This window comes from Grus americana, chromosome 2, assembly GCF_028858705.1.
Source record: "Grus americana isolate bGruAme1 chromosome 2, bGruAme1.mat, whole genome shotgun sequence".
In the NCBI taxonomy this organism is placed as follows: Eukaryota; Metazoa; Chordata; class Aves; order Gruiformes; family Gruidae; genus Grus; species Grus americana.
This window is the reverse complement of record NC_072853.1, coordinates 12133036-12151356: the sequence shown is the minus strand read 5'-3', so window position 1 is coordinate 12151356 and position 18321 is coordinate 12133036. Positions and strand designations below refer to the sequence as shown.

General features: G+C 42.2%; 1 long non-coding RNA gene across 3 annotated transcripts in view; it reads left to right on the top strand.

The window, feature by feature from the left end:
* The window catches only part of LOC129203460 (uncharacterized), a 46713-nt gene that overhangs the window by 14599 nt on the left and 13793 nt on the right, over nt 1–18321 (top strand). For all 3 annotated transcript variants that reach the window (XR_008576041.1, XR_008576043.1, XR_008576042.1), the window contains one exon: nt 17858–17929. This is a non-coding gene — a long non-coding RNA (uncharacterized LOC129203460). The remainder of the gene's footprint in view (nt 1–17857; nt 17930–18321) is intronic.

Here is an 18321-nt window from a genome sequence, read left to right as displayed (position 1 = left end):
CTTTATTATCTCTTTGTAGGAGATTAGATAGGTTTGCAGCAGAGACTGCATAGAAAAGCATGGTTTTCTTTTTGTTTAAATCCTGATCAGCGGGAGTGGAGTTGGAAAGACCTACTGAGAGAGCAGAAAAAAGGCTAGCTCAGCACTAAGTGACGCGTTTTACTGTTTTAATTTGCTATTTCTCTTTGTGAAGAGATACATTTTGATTGTAGTATGGTGGTTTCCTAGAAAGGCATTTCACGGGAGGCTAGATTGGATGGAGTGAGCTATAGGTAGTAAGTGCCAAATCTGATGGAAACTTCAGTTTATGTAATGTCACCATTATAAACTCAGTACTCAACACTGCTTCTAAACAGATGTCTGACCACCACTACAGTTTAAAAAGAAACCTGGATCCTAAAGCAGCTTCTTTTTATGCAGGCAGAGACTCCTCATAACAACTTCTACAGCAGAGCTTGCCACTGTGTTTAGTTTTCCTGCAGTCCTAACTGTCAGATGAACGTGGCGTGGGTACACGTGCATAATAGATATAACGTCTATGTGTGTGTGGAGAGGATACATGTATATGTCTAATCATACTTGTGAATTTGTGTGTGAGATTAGATAGGCCAATCACGATAACTATGTTCTAGCTGATGTTTAAAGCCAGCTCTCAGGCTATATTAAAATCCAAGGTGAATCAATGCCAGTCTTTTCACTACATCTTCTAATCCAATGCAAGTCGAAGTAAGAGCATGGTCCTGTACAAATGAAGTAACTGATTGGTTTCGTTCGCTGTCAGTAGCAGGGCAGTGATTTATACCAGCTGAAATCAGACTGGGTGACACTGCTCACAGAAACATGGCATTTCTGGTTTCAGATGGAGGTGCGTTTGTTGTGTTTGTGCCACAGCTGCCTGTTTTCAGAGTGCTACTTTGTCAAACAATAGCCATTTCGGTGCTGGTTTATCAAGTCTTCACAGATTTGTGCTGATCAGTTTTTGTCAGAAAGTAACATATTTCTTTTCAGCTCAGGCAAGTAATTCCATTGGAAAAAAAAAATCATTCCATTGCCATAGTTTATCTGCATGATATTTGTCATCAGCACACAGCAGTGGCATCTCAGGAGATATTAAATGCAGAACTTGTGATAGGAAGAACATAGGAGAGCTATTTTTTCTTGTTAGTTACCTTTAATTTTTTTCTTATTCTTCCCATTCTCTGATGAGGGCAGTAACCTTTCTCTGCACATGCCTGTGGGCCTCTGTGCATGCCGATCGGGGCTGAGGTACCTGTGCTAGAAGCACTTTCTGTTCAGGTAGAGACTTGTGGAAGGCCTGGGAACCGGTCAGCACTTCCAGCTCTTCAGCAAGATGGGAATGACAGATGGCAGCAGAAGGACGCATAGGTGAGGCCAACACTCACAAGGAGAGGGGCAATATTTTGCTGGGTATCACGAACATTTTCAACGTCTTGTGTGACGGCACAGTTCTGCCCAGCAAGTCTGCCCTTGAATGCTTCAAGCAATGGGCGCAATTTCAGATGAATAAAATGATGTGATTAGTACCGTTAACTTCCACAGAAGAGTATCTCACTCATAGTCCAGCAGATCTTGCTAGGCCTGGAGGAACTAAAAAGAGGCAAGTAGTGCTTTCAGGGAGGGGAAATGATGTAGAGGTATTGATTAGGAAAATTCCTACATCCCAGGCCTATTTAATTTCTCTGTTTATACTATCAAAGCCCTGCACAGTGCTTTGTCAGTCTCCTTGGCAGAGCTCTTTCGTTTGTGGCAATCTGACTCTGCTTCATTTTTATGCCCATATCATTGGTTTATTGGATTGGACAGTTGACTACAAGCCATCCAGAGAGACTGTCAGCAGTAGAATATCACATTACTGAAGTGAACAGAAATTCAGCTCCTGTACATTTTGATGCTATTTGCTGAACTAAACAGAAACATCCTGAAATATCTCCCAGGAGAAGACTATTTTTCACTTGGATATGGCCATGCTATCAACAGGCAACTGGACGTTGCTAAAATAGTGCCCTCAGCACCATATAAACTCACATAAAACATGAGTTAAGGATGTGTGAAGCAGCTGGAATATGGCATAGCTCAATCTAGTTTATACCCCTGGTCCCAGTCTGGCTCTGCTGATGGAAGGGAACATCAGCATAACCATGAGGGGAACATTGCGGACAGGTTTGGGGGGCCTTGCATTAACCACAGGCTAAAGGTGTACCTAACAACTGCACTCTAAACTCTCACCCCATTCCAAATTCTCCTTGGGACCTATGATCCAATAGGTCATTGCATCAAAACTAAAACGTTTGTATTCAGTCTTGGCTTTTGACTACAAATATGAGCTGAACAAAGAGCTATAAAGCTTAATTGAAGCAACCCTCCCTACTTCAAATCCTTGCTCAATTTGAATATTACTTACTGGTGCAAAATTTCTTAATTTCATGACTGGAGGAAAAACAGTCTCACTTTTTAAAGAGGGGGACCCACCTCCTAACCAGAAAGCAACACAATACATTAAACCGACATCAGTTTTGTAAACAGTATTATCTTCATGTAGTTAAACAATCAATCAGCCAGCCACATTTTTATAATGAGAATTAGCTGGTACTGTACATGACATTAAATAACACCTCCTGAGTGGAACAGACAGAGTGGCAGGGAAACCAATAACAACTTCATTCCTTTGATCAGTGCAAGATAAGTTTATTGTATTGGCAGAAACACGAAAAAGCAGGGTGGTGAACGGGTAGTCAGGCAGACTGATATTAGAATATATAACTAGGAATAATGGGGTAAGTTAAACAGAGAGACCCTCATAACATGAACATCTTGCACTGCAAAACAGTCTCCCCTAGAACAGGAAGGAATAGCTAGCTTATTAAATGAGTAATTTAAAATGATTGGAAAAAAATGTTGGGAAATATACTGTAGGGAACAATCCTGGAGACAGACTACTAGATATTTCTCTTCATTGTCTGTGACTATCTGCATTCATATTTTTTTACTGATGTTCAAAAAATGGAAGTGAGGTAAATGGAGGTTATGCCTTTCAGTTGCCCAGCTACACAAGCTGAAAAAATGTTTTTTGATTTCTTAATGACATTACTTAAGTGAAGAACATTGACCTTTTTGTTAAAAAGGAGACCAAGAGACACATTTATAAACCAAAAAGGCAAGGAACTGCCAGTATGTGAGTTTAAACTCAGGTAGGAAGATCAAACATTGAATTCCAGTGCTATGACAGGAATACCCCTCAGACACCTCCAGCAGTAATGTATGTTTTATCAAGGGGGAACAATTTTTTTCTTGTACAAGTGCTTGGAATTTCTCATTAATTTTCATAGAATCATAGAATGGTTTGGGTTGGAAGGGACCTTAAAGATCATTTAGTTCCAACCCCCCTGCTGTGGGCAGGGACACCCTCCACTAGACCACGTTGCCCAAAGTCTCATCAATTTTGTGCAATATTTATTAAAATCTTGGTTAAGGAGCTTGCTTTGTCATCCTTTTTACTGTCACTCTACTCTTGAGTATTCAAAGAGACAATTTCTTTTTTTGGATGCTTTGGGTTTCTTTCTCCATTAAATGTTATACCTCTTTGGTGATGGGGAGTCATCTATACACGTGAACAGAATAAACTGCACTTCTATCCACTTGATAGAGTCTGTTATGCTGCTAGAATGGTCTACATGGTGGGAATATACTTGATAATTGAGTCACTTCAACTTTTTAGTGATTTAAATGCAAAAGGATGTTTCCATTCCTGAAATAAGTGGAATAGTTATTAACTTCAGTTAGGACAGTCAGGAGAAAGAAATTTAATGCTCCTTCTCTCCCCCATCTCTTTGTAGGAGACTTTAAATTCCTTTGCTGAAAATTGCACATTTCCATTGACTCCCATAGGTCAAACCCAAGAGAAAAAAATGGGAGTGAGATATGACCCTTATTCACCTGGAATAGTTCTTCAAGCCACTCAACAGCTGTCTTACGATCTTTAGGCTGTGGTTGCTCAGTATACCGTTACAATAAAAGGCAAAGTAGTCCAAGGCTGCAGGAGGAGCTCTGGCCCAGAGGGTGAAAGGGACCCACAGGACCTCTGAGGACAGTGAATTCTGGTTAGTAGCAAGTTGATCCCACTTTGCTTTTCATGGGAAAAGGTGCCAGGTTGTATAGATTCAGGTTTGGTAACTCAATGACTGGTAAAGACAATAAAGTGTTTCCTCATTGATTATTTTTTTTCAGGATCAGATAAGCAGTGTGTTAGACAGTAGTCAGGTGCCTTTTCTTGCAGGTTTGACACTGTTGCAGACAAAGTGAGCTGCTTTTTTGTTTGTTTGTTTTTTTTTTCTCTGAAAGACAAAGGAGGTTTAGTGTGTGCATGTATGTATTTGTATGCATATTTATACTTACACATAAATATAAAATTGCTAGTCTATCTGCATGCATACCCAAGGCTCATGAAATAGAAGGCAGGTGTCACAGAGACATCAAAGATTTGGACTAATTTTAAGCCTAAAAGCTTTAACAATGCTCTTTATCTCTGGATAAAGATGATGATTCAGATTTAATGCTTCTAATTATTCTTCTTTTCCAAAGACTGTGTGAATGGTGGAGACTAACATTTTTCAGATTATTGAAGAGAGTTCCTGCTCACACATGGGTGTGATTATTTATGAGAGAGCAGTGAGTAGTCAAGTAGACCGCTCTAGAGCCAAACAAAATGGTTTTGTGCCAGGTACTGCTCTGCTGCATGACCCTCATGTCCATTAACTTGAAAGGTGTTTGGAGCCAAAGTTAATTCCCCCTGTATATCAAGCAGAGATGCTTCCCTGCTGGGAAGCTCACCGGGGGCCTCTCACTGCTGCTGGGCTGCCAACAGCGTTAAGAAACCCCCAAATGGCACAGACTGAAATGTTGCTTAAACCCGTCAATAGTTTAAATTCCTCTTACGCTGCTAATCCTCGGGTTTTAGGGATGGCCAAGTGTTGTTACCTTATCTGCCACCTATAAAAATGAGAGGCACCAGATGTGTGAGAAATCTGGGCAATGTCTGACTTCTCCGTTCCATACCCCTCCTCCCAGCTCTCAGATAACACTTCCCACAACTCTTCCCTCCCTTCCCAAAGCAAACCCCTAGGGTCTCTATACCTACTGCCCTACACTGCACCACTCCCACCTCTGATTTCCATGCCTAACCTACTAACCCTTATTTTGCTGGATCCACAGAGGCGAGTCTGGCTAATTCTTACACACTACGCTCTGAAACAGGTGTGCAGCAAACAAGGGAGCCCTGACATGCAGCCTTGGACGGGAGACAAGTTACTATTTTTAAGTCTCTGCTTTATGACTATGTATTTTGCTCTTCAGAACCAGTTTGGTGGTATCCAGATGGCTTTGCTAAAACACACATAGCTCAGAAAAAATCCAAACACTCACTTGTGGTCATAGTGCTTGTAAGCCGCATGCAATTTATCTCTTCATATAGTTTGATTTGGTCACAACTGTTAGTTCACAAAGGATCCTGAAGCATTTCAGATGTAAATTAGGCTCCCCAAATTTGTTATTCTTGTGATGGAGAGACTCCCTTGCATGCCACAAAATCTAGTTAAAAAGTCATCTTTCCTTCCATTTAAGATGTACATTGTTTCTCTTTTAAAGTGACATGGGAAAAATGCTCACATGCTGCCAATAAAAGCTGTATATAGGAAGCCACACCAGTTTTTTTATTTTCATGTCTGGTTAAAGGTAAGGTTAATTGTTTTATTTATGAACTTTATTTATAAGGACTGCATCCTTAAGGGAACGTAAAGTCACCAACTAATAGCCCAAGTTTTATTCAGAAATGTATCTGGACATTTGTTGTATCTGATCATAAAAGTGTTTTGACACTGAAGGAACTAAGAGGCTAATCCCGCTTCAGTTAAAAAAATAATTATAAACTGATAATAACTACAGTCTTGCATAGACCTGTTTGAATACCATTGTAATTGTGCAACAGATACTTGGAAACAGGGTACAGCTGATCTCTGCGGATAAAGCATTATCATGCTGCAAGTGAAGCTGAGTATCGAGAGTCCTCAGCCAGCCCTTTCAATCTGAATGGGCTATAATCCGGCCAAAGAGGCTCTGAGGCTCACTGTGGGGATCAGGCTGCGGGGCTGTTTGGAACAGAAAGCCCAGCTCTCAGGATTAAAACAGACCAGAGATTTGGTCTGTGCACAGACTCTCTCCCGCATCTTAATTTTTATTGTGGGCATTTGTCTATTTCTGTGCTTGGATCAGTCTGATTAAGCATCCTCAGGGTGAGTATCTTACCGTGGTGAACTCATGGCTTTCTAAGTCCTGATATGCCTTGATACGTGGTCAGAGCTTCAAAGGGAGGGGAAACCTTCCCTTAACAAACCTGGTATCTTCTCTCAACGTGGACAAGAGCAGCCGCAGCACAAACAAAACCACTCCTGCCTCCTTTTCTCCCAGTGTGGCTTTGGCAGCTGGTACCCAGCAGGAGCTGCGCTGGGAGGAAGCTTCCGCACGGCGCTGGGAGCGGTGCACGGGGTCTAGGACTGCAGGAGGGCAGAGGGGGTGGTGGGGCTGCTGCTCTTCAAATCCTCTCACCTTCTCATTCCTTGGCCCTAAAAACTTTTGCTTGTTCACATCCGACAGTGGGGAGGGGAATGGGTGAAATTCGCTCTGGTTCCTTCAATCTATGCCGCATGTGGGTCCTATTACCTTAGTACATGTGTTGTTTTATAAAATTATCAGGTTCTTTCCTTAAACCCAGCTGTAGTTTTTGTCTCAGTTCCATCAGTAACAGCTGGTAAGGAATTAATTTCTTGCTGTATTTCAATTAAATATTTTGATGGTTTAGCTTTTCATTGGAGGTTCATTTTTTAACTAAGCTATTTTGGGTTTGAGTTGTTAAAAAGAAGAAAGTAAGTTTAGCTTTTTCCGTGAAAATGCATTCGTATCAGGTGAAGGCATGAGGATGGTTTGGTTGCTGAAAAGCTGCTTTGCATCAGACCCCATGTATATTACACCAGTATGACGTTAGCACCCTGGAACAGTTTGCAAACCTATTTATTTTTGTATGAAGCTGTTATCTTTCATAGCACATCAAGTAAAGCAGCAGCCTTGGAAAGACTTTTGCCCTGAAAAAACGAGAGGCTTTTCTGTCAACCTCCCACTGAGTGTGTACAGAGCCGCGGCTGTTACATCAGGTTTTGAGAGATGGTGCCAGATACGTTTCTGAGATGAATGAGCGTGACATGGTGCCTGCGATAGTGATGGATGAGGCTGCACGACCCAGGCTTGCCTTGTGGTGTGCCTTGCTATTGCAGGACTGCAACTGCCCTGCAAGGCTGGCTGCCGCGGGCTGGGAGGCAGAGCCTTTCTGGGCCGCTGGGGCACGTGGTGGTTGTAAAACAAGAATTAAGTAACACGAACTTTTGTCATATCCACAAAACGAGGATCCAAGAGCTGTGGGTAAGCAGCTGAATTTCCTTTAGCAGGAGGGATAACATATAGGGTTTTGCATGATAAAACTTTATGCCTCTTTGTCTGCAATCATGACAGGGTTCCGCTTCCAGAAGCAGTGAGCAAACCTCCTCACACCTTATTTTCCAGTGAGTGAGACAGGGACGCGCTCGGCCTGCAGGCTGTGCGTGGGTTGTGGGCTGCTTCACTGGCCCCATGGCAATGGGGAGGGTGAGTCACAGTTACTGTCTTGCTGCACTGCAGCTGTGACCCCTCATGCAGGACATGGTTGAAGATAGAGTAGGCCAGTGCGGTGTTAGGGTCCTGGAGTGGGAGAGCGGCTGCGATACGGCTTTGCCCGCTCCTCAGAGCCAGGCACCACTGCTGAGGAAGGCGAGGTGGGACCTGGCAGTATGTGCATTTCTGCCCCTCGCTGTCCAGAGGGCTCAGTTTCTCTGAAGAGTTTGTAGTGGTCTCTTTTACACGTGACACAGGCTGTCTGGTATGAGATGGCCTTCCTACCCAAGGCAAAGCAGCCCCCAAACTCCAAAGGCTTCTCTTCATCACAGCCCAATCCATCCTGTCCCTGCTGATGGTTACAGATGAATCCCCATCAGTCTCACCCTGCAGGGTGGTGTGTCCTCTGCTCCAGAGGGAGTCACAGGGCTCACCATGTCACCCATGAAGGTGCAATGGTAAGAAACCTGGAGGATTTGTCCTGTCTAGTGACGGACTGTCCATTCAGACAGTGACATGACAGGTTGTGCTGGTGGGGCCTCCATGAGGAAAATGCAGGCTCCAGCCTGCCAGAAAAGCATAGCCACCATCGTTGACAGGGGAAGGTGATACACTCATCTTCTAGCAGTGCCTAGAGTTAGGGTGTGGGGCAATTTTCATCATTTTCGTTTGATGGGTTTTTTTGCCTTTTCTTATTTCATTTTGAGCGAGGAAATAGCTCATAATTCCCAGAGGCAGAAGTTCTCTCCTCCTTGAAAATTTAACTTGAAACATTGAAGTAATCTTCTGTTTTAGCCCCTCTAGACCTCAGGCATAAACGGTTTTCATTTGGTGCCCAGCTAATTAGCTTGTTGAGAGATGTTAATAGTTAAGCTAATAATTACTACACCTTTGCAACTGACCTTGAGGTAATTTTAATGCAGATACTTTAAAGATAAAAATAATTATTTCTGGGTATTTTTTTAATTAGAACAAAATTATTTGTATATTCTTTCCCTATTTCAGGTGATAAGTATGATCAAAAACACATGAAAGTTCAATAACTGTTGACCATAGCGAAAATTGCCATGCTTCAGCATGGCTGATAAAGAAGGTTGGGAAAATGGACTTCATCGCTTGGTGTAGATCTTTTTTGGGTTAAACTGCTCCTTCAGTTGTTAGGAACAAAGCACACACAACTTTATTCACACTGTCCTCTTCTACCCGAGTTGTGTTTAGCCAATAGTGGCCAGCGGGTTTGGGATATGCCGAGTTGGCAAGATAGAATAAGAAAACGAATGCTGCTGCAAGCACAGAAATAGAGAAAAACACCCAAACTGCTACGTGGCTTTGCTCTTCATCATCACTTTCTGCTTTCAGAGCTGCACATGCTTTTGATGGACCTTCTCCGGCAGAAAGGATAGTGCAACCTTGGGACAACCCCCTTTTGCAGATGGGGACATTGGGGCAGAGTCATTAAGTTGCTTCCCTAAACCTCACCGTGACTTGTTACGCATGGATGGCAGAGCTGGGCACCAAATGAAAACCATTTTTGAGAGAGTTCATGTCTCACCCCTCCTGGCAATCACAAGCAAAATGCAGAAGTAAAAGACTTCTCTCTGTTTTGGAGCTGAGGGACCTTCCTTCTGATCCCAGCGCTCTGGGGTTATTGCACAGATGTGATTTATGCAGTAATTAAATCTGCAGAAGATAGTTAGGTGCCTAAATGCCTTTTAAAATGGTATTTAAAAGATGAGTCCTTGAGGCATGACATTCGGAGGCACTGACTCCCATCGGTAGCCACTGAGGCCAATGGGACAATCGGTGCTTAAGCCACAGCGTGGCCTTGAGCCAGAGTGCTCAGCACCATGTGGGAGCAAGCGCAGAATGGCTTTTTCACAATGTACAGCTATCTATTTCACGTTAATTTGTATGACTTTGAAGTGGGAAGATAGCGTGGGACAGTCTATCCTCTTGCTGAATAGCACCCTGAAAATTATCGCTGTAGGTAGGTACAGCAGGACCAGCAAGCGAAATGCTCTTTTCTCAGGCCAGCCAGCATGCCAGCTTGCCGATTATTTGCTGTATTTGATCTGGCATATATCTAGTGTGATTCATTCTCTGCAGCCCCAGGAAAATGTTCTCTATAAGCATTTTAGAGGCTCTGTTGCTCAGTGTTAGGAAACAGAAGGAAATTCCTTCCGAATATATTTCATCAAAATGGTGGGCTAGATTTTCTTAAGATGTCAAGCCTGTTAGGAAAAGGGAGGAAAAATGGCATGCTTGTATTACCATGAGAGAGGCAGAGTGTAGTTTGCAGGCAGAGGCTGAGAGATAGTGAAACCATGTTGTATGGAAAAATAACATTTTTCTAAATATGCCAGGGAGTAAAGGATTTCATGCTGGCTCATTAGCAACTTGTCTCGCTCCCCACTTGTTTCCTGCAGAGAACTGGAAATTCTGCTCTTGCCTTTTAAACCAGAGTGGATGCTGTGGTGCCTTTACTGCCTATATTCTGTTACTGTCTGGTTACCCACACAGGACATAGCATCCTGTGATAGGAGGTGAGCTGGTGCATGGACAGGCTCCCCGCTCAGGTGTCAGACAGGACACGACACATCATAAAAATGAATCCACCCACACTTGAGCCCCCAAACACCATTTGTATCTGGTCTTGATGGATCAGGGTTGGACAAGGTAGCAGACCAAACAGCTGAAAAGCAGACTGGCCTAATGAATGCTCCACATTATTCAAAACAGAGATGGTTATATTCTAATGTAAAAAAATCTGCGTTGTTTAAGCTGAACTAGACAAATGGTTCTACCGCAGTGGTGTGTGGCAGAGCAGAATTATAGCTACCTTTTTACCGCTCTCTGGTTTGGGGTGGTGCTGAGTGTTCAGACCTGTAACAGCATATGTCAGCAAAGACTCAGCTTGAAAATTATTTTTGTCCGTGTACCTGGGGAGTAGGGAGGAGCTGATGGAGATATTTGGGCCAAGCATACACTCTCAGTCCTTTTTTTGTTTTCTGTTTTCAGGTGCTACTGGTTCAGGTACTAATCAGTACAGGGATGGGACAAGTCAGCAGGTTTAAATAGCCCAGGATGCCGCAGTGAGACAGGCTCTCTTCCTCCCCCCCAGTATTTTCCCATGCCATCGCGGGCAGAGCCTGTGCCTCCCATCTCCCATTCACTCCAGCTCCTTCCAGGAACTGCCCTTCCCAGTCTAGCACAGAGGACCAGACAGCGGTTAGTCGAAGCAGGCTGGATGGAAGATTTAGTAAGAGGAGGGATTTAGGAAGATAGGAGATTTAGCAAGTTTCACCTCTGCTGACCTCATTCCCAGCCAGGTTTCTTTTGTCTGGAGCCAAGGCCCCATGCAGGGCAGATTCTCCTGCTGCTAGTTGCCTGCCTGCAGATAATCTGACCTTTTCTTTCTCCAGCACTTGTAACACTCAGAAAAAATGATAGATTGGATGGCAAACCTTAGCTTTTATTGAAGGTTTAAAAATATCCCATAAAAATGGGACCAGGACAGTTTTGGGGAGCAAAGAGGAGGAGTGTGGGCAGGCAAGGCTCTGCTGCTGTGGCGTGGTGCCCGCTCCTTCCCAGGGCAGGTGGGCACGGCTTCCCCGGCGCTGCTGCTGCAGAGCTGATGGGGGATCTCATCACATGTACTCCTCAGGCGCCGAGCCCTGCAGGCAGAAGGGATTTCAGCTTAACTCCCCAACACATAACCTGACCAGAAATAATTTTAGTATCCTGCAGGTTAAATCTGAGTTCCTTTCTTCCTTCTTTGCGTGTTGTGTTCTGACCAGCGCTCCTTTGTCTTGGCAGGCGATTGCTATTCCTAATTTGTATACTAAAATCTGTTGTCTCCTTGGACCAGAAGTTTTTCTTTGAACTACATAGACATCGATTGTTACTGAAATGCGTGACATTCGTTTTGTGTGTTTGTTCTCAGGAAGCTAAATGAGCAGATTTTTCATCTTGTTCCGTGTGGTTTTGCCAAGCTAGCAGGCCATATTTTATCAGCACCAGATGTGTAAGCATCCGCTCTTTTGACAAATTTGAACAGAATTCCTGCTTTCCTCAGTGTAAATATGGAAAAAAGAAGCAGGAACTGGGCATCCACTCTTTATCATGTCTCATTCTTCCTATACGGTGATTTGCATCAGAGAGGGGGACGATGTTATTATACACATTTTTACAGATGGGAAGGCTGAGGCATGGCTTAGTGGTAAAGCTGGAATAGAGCTGAGATGCTGGGAGTCCAAAAGCAGTGCTGTTTGCTATGTCACACAGCCCTCCTCACAGAGCTTGCATTAACAGGGCCTGACAACCTCTTAAATGCTGCTGAGTTTATCCTTGTAATGCATCCATGGAGTACTGATGATGCTTTGCTTATGCAGATGGGATATTGAAGGAAATCTGTATGTGCTTTAGGAGCAGGGGAAAGAGCTACATACCTACACGTGGAGAAGGAGGGAGAAGCATATTGTGAACTCTGATCCAATGGGGAAGAAGAAAACTTGATTAATTTTAAACATTCACCTTCTTGCTCTGCTCAGTTGGGCCCAAAATGTTCCATCCTTAATATGCCTGTTATTGACTCGAGGCCCTGGTCTTCAGTGAAACGTGTGGTTGTTCTTAATCGGGACTACTAGAGCGAGACTACCAGCAGGCACTGCTCAGGGTTGAACACGGGCATAGCAGCTCACAGCATGTAAAGGTTTGCAGAGCTGTGTCACTGTTTTTCAGTGCTGATGGGGCTCTTTGGGAGTGGGGAGCCCTCCCATGTCCTGAATCCTGCTTGATAAAATGTTCAGTCCTGGTAGCCCCGCAAAATAACCCTCATTTTGCACTGTGGCTGGCTCTTTTTGGAAAGGACTGCTCCAGGGAGCGCAAGCCACCTGCAGTGGAGAACAAGTGTGGGAAAACTTTCGCTGGTATCATGTAGCTGGTCCAAAACTTTGTACCCGTTTACTCACTTCCTAGGGAAAACAGTTTGGAAAACACCACGGGGATACCTGGGTACCTCATGCCCACCGAAAAGAAGGTCCTCCCCCTTAAAATGCTTGCTGGAGTAAGGTGAAGGCACATGAAGCTATGGACTTCTATTTGTAAGGACACAGTAATCTCAGGGCTTTAAAAAACTGATGTGGGAATGTGGTTGCTGCATGCTGAGGGAGAGGGCGAGAGAGCAAGCAGCTCCGTAGTCTGGCTTGTGAATTTGTTTCACCTCCCCAAGCATCCTCTCCCCTCATGCAGAACCTGATTATGAAAGGTTCCTGGGGCTGCAGTGAATTTCAGCCTATAAATATATTAATTTTTGTTTTGTGCACTTTGCGCATCATTGCAGTGCTTCAAATGTTGTCTCAGCATGTTGTTCATTACTGAATCACTGAGAACATATAGAAAGAAGTATGTGGGCTGTGAAACATTTTGTTTTTGTAATGCTTGGCTTGAGTCTGTGCAGTATTTAACTTCCAGTCTATGTTTGAAGCATATAGGTTGTAATAATGTTTGACATGGGTGTCAAATCTGTTCGTCTAGCTAGAATAAATCCTAGTTCTCTTCTGCATTTGTCTTTATCAGTCCAAAACTATGGGAAGGTTTCTGTCAAAAATGAAGGCAAGGAGTTTTCTTTCGTCAGAAAAGGACAAAATAGAATATCAATTAATCTATTCTAAGGTCAAAACTACAAGAAAAACGTGGTGTTATCATAATTTTGACAGCTGTGTTATCTTGTGACAAAAAAAAAAAGAATTTTCAAAGAATTTTACTTTATTCCTTTCACTGAATACATCTATATGTTGGAAATTATGCTACTAGTGGAATTTAAAAAAAAATTGTAATCTTTCTTTTTCATGCTAATATGTCAAACTACTTTGAGAAAAAAAGAAGAAAGGAGAAGCAATGAGCAATTCAGCTACCAGAATTTGATTTTTAATTTTGAATATTGCTAACATTGCTGAAATCTAGCTATGTAAGTGTACAGGTTACAATTTATCTCCATATTTATGCTTGGGAATGTGAATAAGAGAATGCTGTAAGTGACGCTGGCAGCAAAAAAGAAAGTGGGAGATGGAAAATTATTGTCAAAAGGCTGGCCAGAAGCTGTCCCTCAAGATGTCTATATAATGAAAAATATGCTTCTATATTTTGTGATTTACATTTTTCAAACTATCTTGGAATGAAAAAAGGCTGTCAAAATATGTAAAATAGAAACAAATTTTTTTCAAGCAACTCTAGTGTTTAGTCCTACCCCAAAATGCCAGTAACTAGTGTCTGTCTAATCTTTAAAAGCTTCTCTTATTTATGTGATTTCTGATTCTATTTTTCATATTTTTTATGAGGCTCAACTAAGAGACAACACGTGAGGCTCACAGGGTCACTGGCGGAACTGCCCGTCTGCGGAGAGAGTCACCCAGCGCAGCTCCAGCCGAGCTCACACAGCCAGAAAAGGAGAATTTATCTTGGCTTTAATCTGGACTGAGCTCCCTGGAAAGTCAAATTGGAGCTGGCTGCAAAATGGAGACAAATTTTCATTAAAAAATTGGCAAGATAAAACTTGTCACCGTTCCCCCCCCCCCCCCTCCACCCCCTTACCCTCAAATTTCAGCAGTGGTAACGTGAGCAGAGAAATTGCCAAGCTGAGTAAATGTATTTAGAGGTTCACTACAAATGTAGTCCTGCCTGTTTCCTTTTAAAGCGTGGAAGGATGGATTTATACAGGAACTCCAAAAGACCCAAAACCAGCTCCTGTTTTGGTGGATAAGAACGGATGCCAACAATCAGCTCCAGTACTTAAGTTAATGCTGACCTCAGCCAGCTGCAATTTATACAATTCTTCCTTTATACCTCCTAATGCTGGAGAGATTATTGTTCTCTTATGAAAAAAAAGAATACATTTTTCTCAATTTAAAGCTACAGCTCAATGCAAACACAGAAGAGGGTCGCAGAGGCTTTCAAACAACCGGCCAGTGAAAATGAAGTGACACACTTAAACAAGGATATTTTTCATGAAAAACAATAAGTACGGTAGAAAGTCTTTAGCGCTGACCTGACTGCACACACTGAAGATGTTATCACTGCTTTCCACGGGAAATGTTAGACCGGGGGTAAGAGCTTTTGAAAATCCTGTTCTAGAAATAGAGGTTGCTTCTCACAGAGCCTGTTTCACCAAACCTCTGCTCCTTGCTCGCTTATCACTGAGATGAAAGACATCTCAAGTCGCCCATTATTGCACTACCCTGCCAAAGCCACTCTGGAGCTGCACAGACCTGAATGTATGCCAAGGATGCGAAATATCAGTGGGGATGGTCCAGATGCATTGTCACCTCTTCACTGTGAGGCTTAGCAAAAGCAATAGAAGACCTAAAACACCCGAGCTCTGTTTTCCACTTGGTTTTCAGCTCTAATAACATCTTTGATAGGACATTTTGGGGTTTTTGGCTCTGTTCTGAAAACTTTTCATGTGAACTCAGCAAAAGCAAAGTCCTCACCGGGCTAAATAGAATCTTCTGGGACACAGCCTATAATTCCTAATTAGTGTCAGAGGAATTGGTACATGAAAACTGAGGTCATAGGCTATTTCCAAGAGGTTTTTGCATGTCAAGGAAAATTAATTTTTCACTGACAAATAGAATGAATGCCAGCCCCTGGTAATGAAGGAGAGATTCTTGACTGAAATGTCAAATATCCAAACACAGCAGATATAACCACAGCTGATTTGAAAGAACCCTCCTGTATTTGGCTATACTGGGAAATCTTGATTAAAAAAAAAAGTGTATTCAGAATTCCTTTTCTTTCTCAGTGATTCCCAAAATCAGTTGATTTCATTCCACAAATGCAGCAGTACCGGACCAATTGCTCACCTGAAGTTATTTTCTTCGTTTGGGGCTTTAAAAATTTATCCCTGAAGAGCTCAACGTGCAGTGCCAGAATTAATCTCAGTTCTGTCATCTGACTGACAAATTATGACTTCAGAGACACCTGTCCGGCTATTTTTTCTTCAGCAAATAAGCTCAGCTGGATCTGGCAGAACATTAGTGAGCAAATCAGTGGTAAATGGAAAAGAATGAACAGAACTACTCTTCTTTTTGTCTCTTGGAGCTGCAGTGGGTCTTAAGGGTTGAAAGCAGAGAAAAGCATCAAATTCTTGCTTTCATCTCTACAGCTTACAGAAGCAACCTGAAATGCAACTCTAGAGGTGTCAAAATAGGATGATGCTATTTTTACAAAATTGTTTTCTGAAAGTAGCAGCAGAAATTTAGATTATTTGCATTTATTTTATTTTTCTATAAATGGCAGACAAGGATGGCCACAAGAACTTTGTCTGGAAGGGGAAAGCAGAAGTCTGATGGAGTTTCTTTTTGTACAGTTTTAGGGTGCATCTACACTGAGGTACCTGGGTAGTCAGTACAAACTCCTTGATTCAGGATTAAACTAGCTGGTTCAAGTCCTAACTACAAGCTAGCTGCACCTGTATGGAGAGTCACGTGATTTAATTTACTTTGCTGACCCTTTGCATCCTGGCAATCTACAGGTTGCTGCTACCAGCTTCTCCCATTTCTTTTGCTTTCAGCTTGGTGTCTGCCTTGTCCTGGGCTTCTTGCCACCAAAGGCTCACAGCTTCACTCTTCTTCCATAAGGTTTGGAGATCCACAGAAAGGCAACATTGCTGATCTTCCCAATCCCAGTCTCAAGAAAAATGGGGGAGGTGTCACAAATCATGAGTCTGTTTTTGAACATTGGAAAGTCTTAAAATAATAGATAACTAATTATTTTCTTCGCCACATTTTTTCAAACATCTATGGTTTATTCACATCTGAGGATTCAGCTTTGCTCTGCAGCCATGAGAATGGAATACCACACCTTCTTTTTTTCCTATTGAGAGCTAAGATTTGGTCTTTGTTCCCTTGCTCCCAGGAAGCTGCTGTTTTAGAGTTTAAATTTATCTTTCCCTACTAGGATTTGGTCCTACTGGTTGTGGTCCATGGCAACAATCTATCTAGCACTTCCTATTTAATTTATTAAGTTTCAGATAGAGCTTTCCAGAGCCTTACACTGAAGATAATATTTTCCTCTTCCATTTCTCTTTTTGTCAACTTCCACATACATGGTTTACTTCATTTTTTTTTTCCAAGATGAAGCAAGTATCTTTTGTCTCTGATCTTGCCGTGTTTTTCCCATTACAAAAGTTCTTCCCAGTATATCAGGTTGGGAAGATGATATTCTATTCAAAATGAAGAACACATCTCTCTTAACTTTGAATAAAACCCTAGTGCTATGGAAATTCTGGATGAATCACAGTGGAATTTAAGTGGAATTTTGTTCATCTGTGCCCGGTTTGAGCGTTCTAGAGTTCTCTGCCTTTCTTGTACAAGAAGTTGTTGCTCTATTTGTTCTGATATCAGTAGAGTTAGTTTCCTGGGAAGGGTTGTGAGGAGGTGATTCACAATCCAGTCCACTGCCATTTTCACCAAATCTCTCTCCCTTGCAACAGATTGTTAGTATTTTCACATAAATCACAGTAAATTCTTGGAAGTCCTTTTTTATACTGGCTTGCAGTCTTGTGCTTCTTTATGCAATTACAGTGCAAAGGACAAAGATTGGGAGTTTCCTTTCTCCTTTTCCCCCAACCCTAGATCAAGGACATACTCAATGACACAAGGAGATGGTAAATTCAAAACTGCATAAAGAACATATCTTTTCATGCAGCTTGTAATTTAAGCTGGAACTCACAGCTTCACCATGGCATAGAGGCCAGAAATACATAGATAGGTCACAGTAAGGATTGAAAGTATATAGGGATAATAAAAATACAGTCATATGCAATTGTAAAAGCTAACATTTTGGAATACATTTAGCTTTCTTTTTCTCTCTTGGACTTGAGCCAATCAAACACTATTAGAGATTAGAAGGAGACCCAGAGGTTGGAGGTATATTAAAAAACATCTGTCAAGTCTGGGATGGCTTTTACCTTCTTCTGAAACATGGGATACCATCTCCTATCCGAAACTGAATTGATGGACTAGAGCGCAGTGATTTCTGTTTTCCTATCCTGATATGATGAAAATAACTGCAGACTTTTGTATGTTTGTAAAAATGCATGCTTATGGTCTTAGAAAATTTATTCTTCTTTTTTAATGAACTATAGGAAGCTTGTCTTCAGAGCGCAAGCACTCAAGCAGAGGGAAGATGGACAACATATCACAAACAAGCAAAGGAAGTAAGTTAGCATAATGACACCACTGGCTGTTTAATTATACAAAGAAATGATCTTCTCCACTATTTGTAAAAATGAGCTTGCTACATTCAGATTTTAAGTAGCATATCCATAAATTTAAGTTTAATGCCACTGTACAGAGGCTTTCCCAGATAATTCAAAAGCCTATCTCCTTGAAGTCATTGAGACTGTCATTCTGACTAGACAAATTTTATGTTCTGTGTGTAATAGCAGAGCTGGATGATGCTAGCTGTGCCGAGAGGGCTTTCAAACTTTAGGAAGGTCTGTGTGGATATCTGATTTTGTTTTGTGATTTTCCCCTCTTTATACACTGATATCAGAGGTTTAAATGCAGCAATGTTACCTCACACCTTCTTCCTGCTGTGTTGAAACTA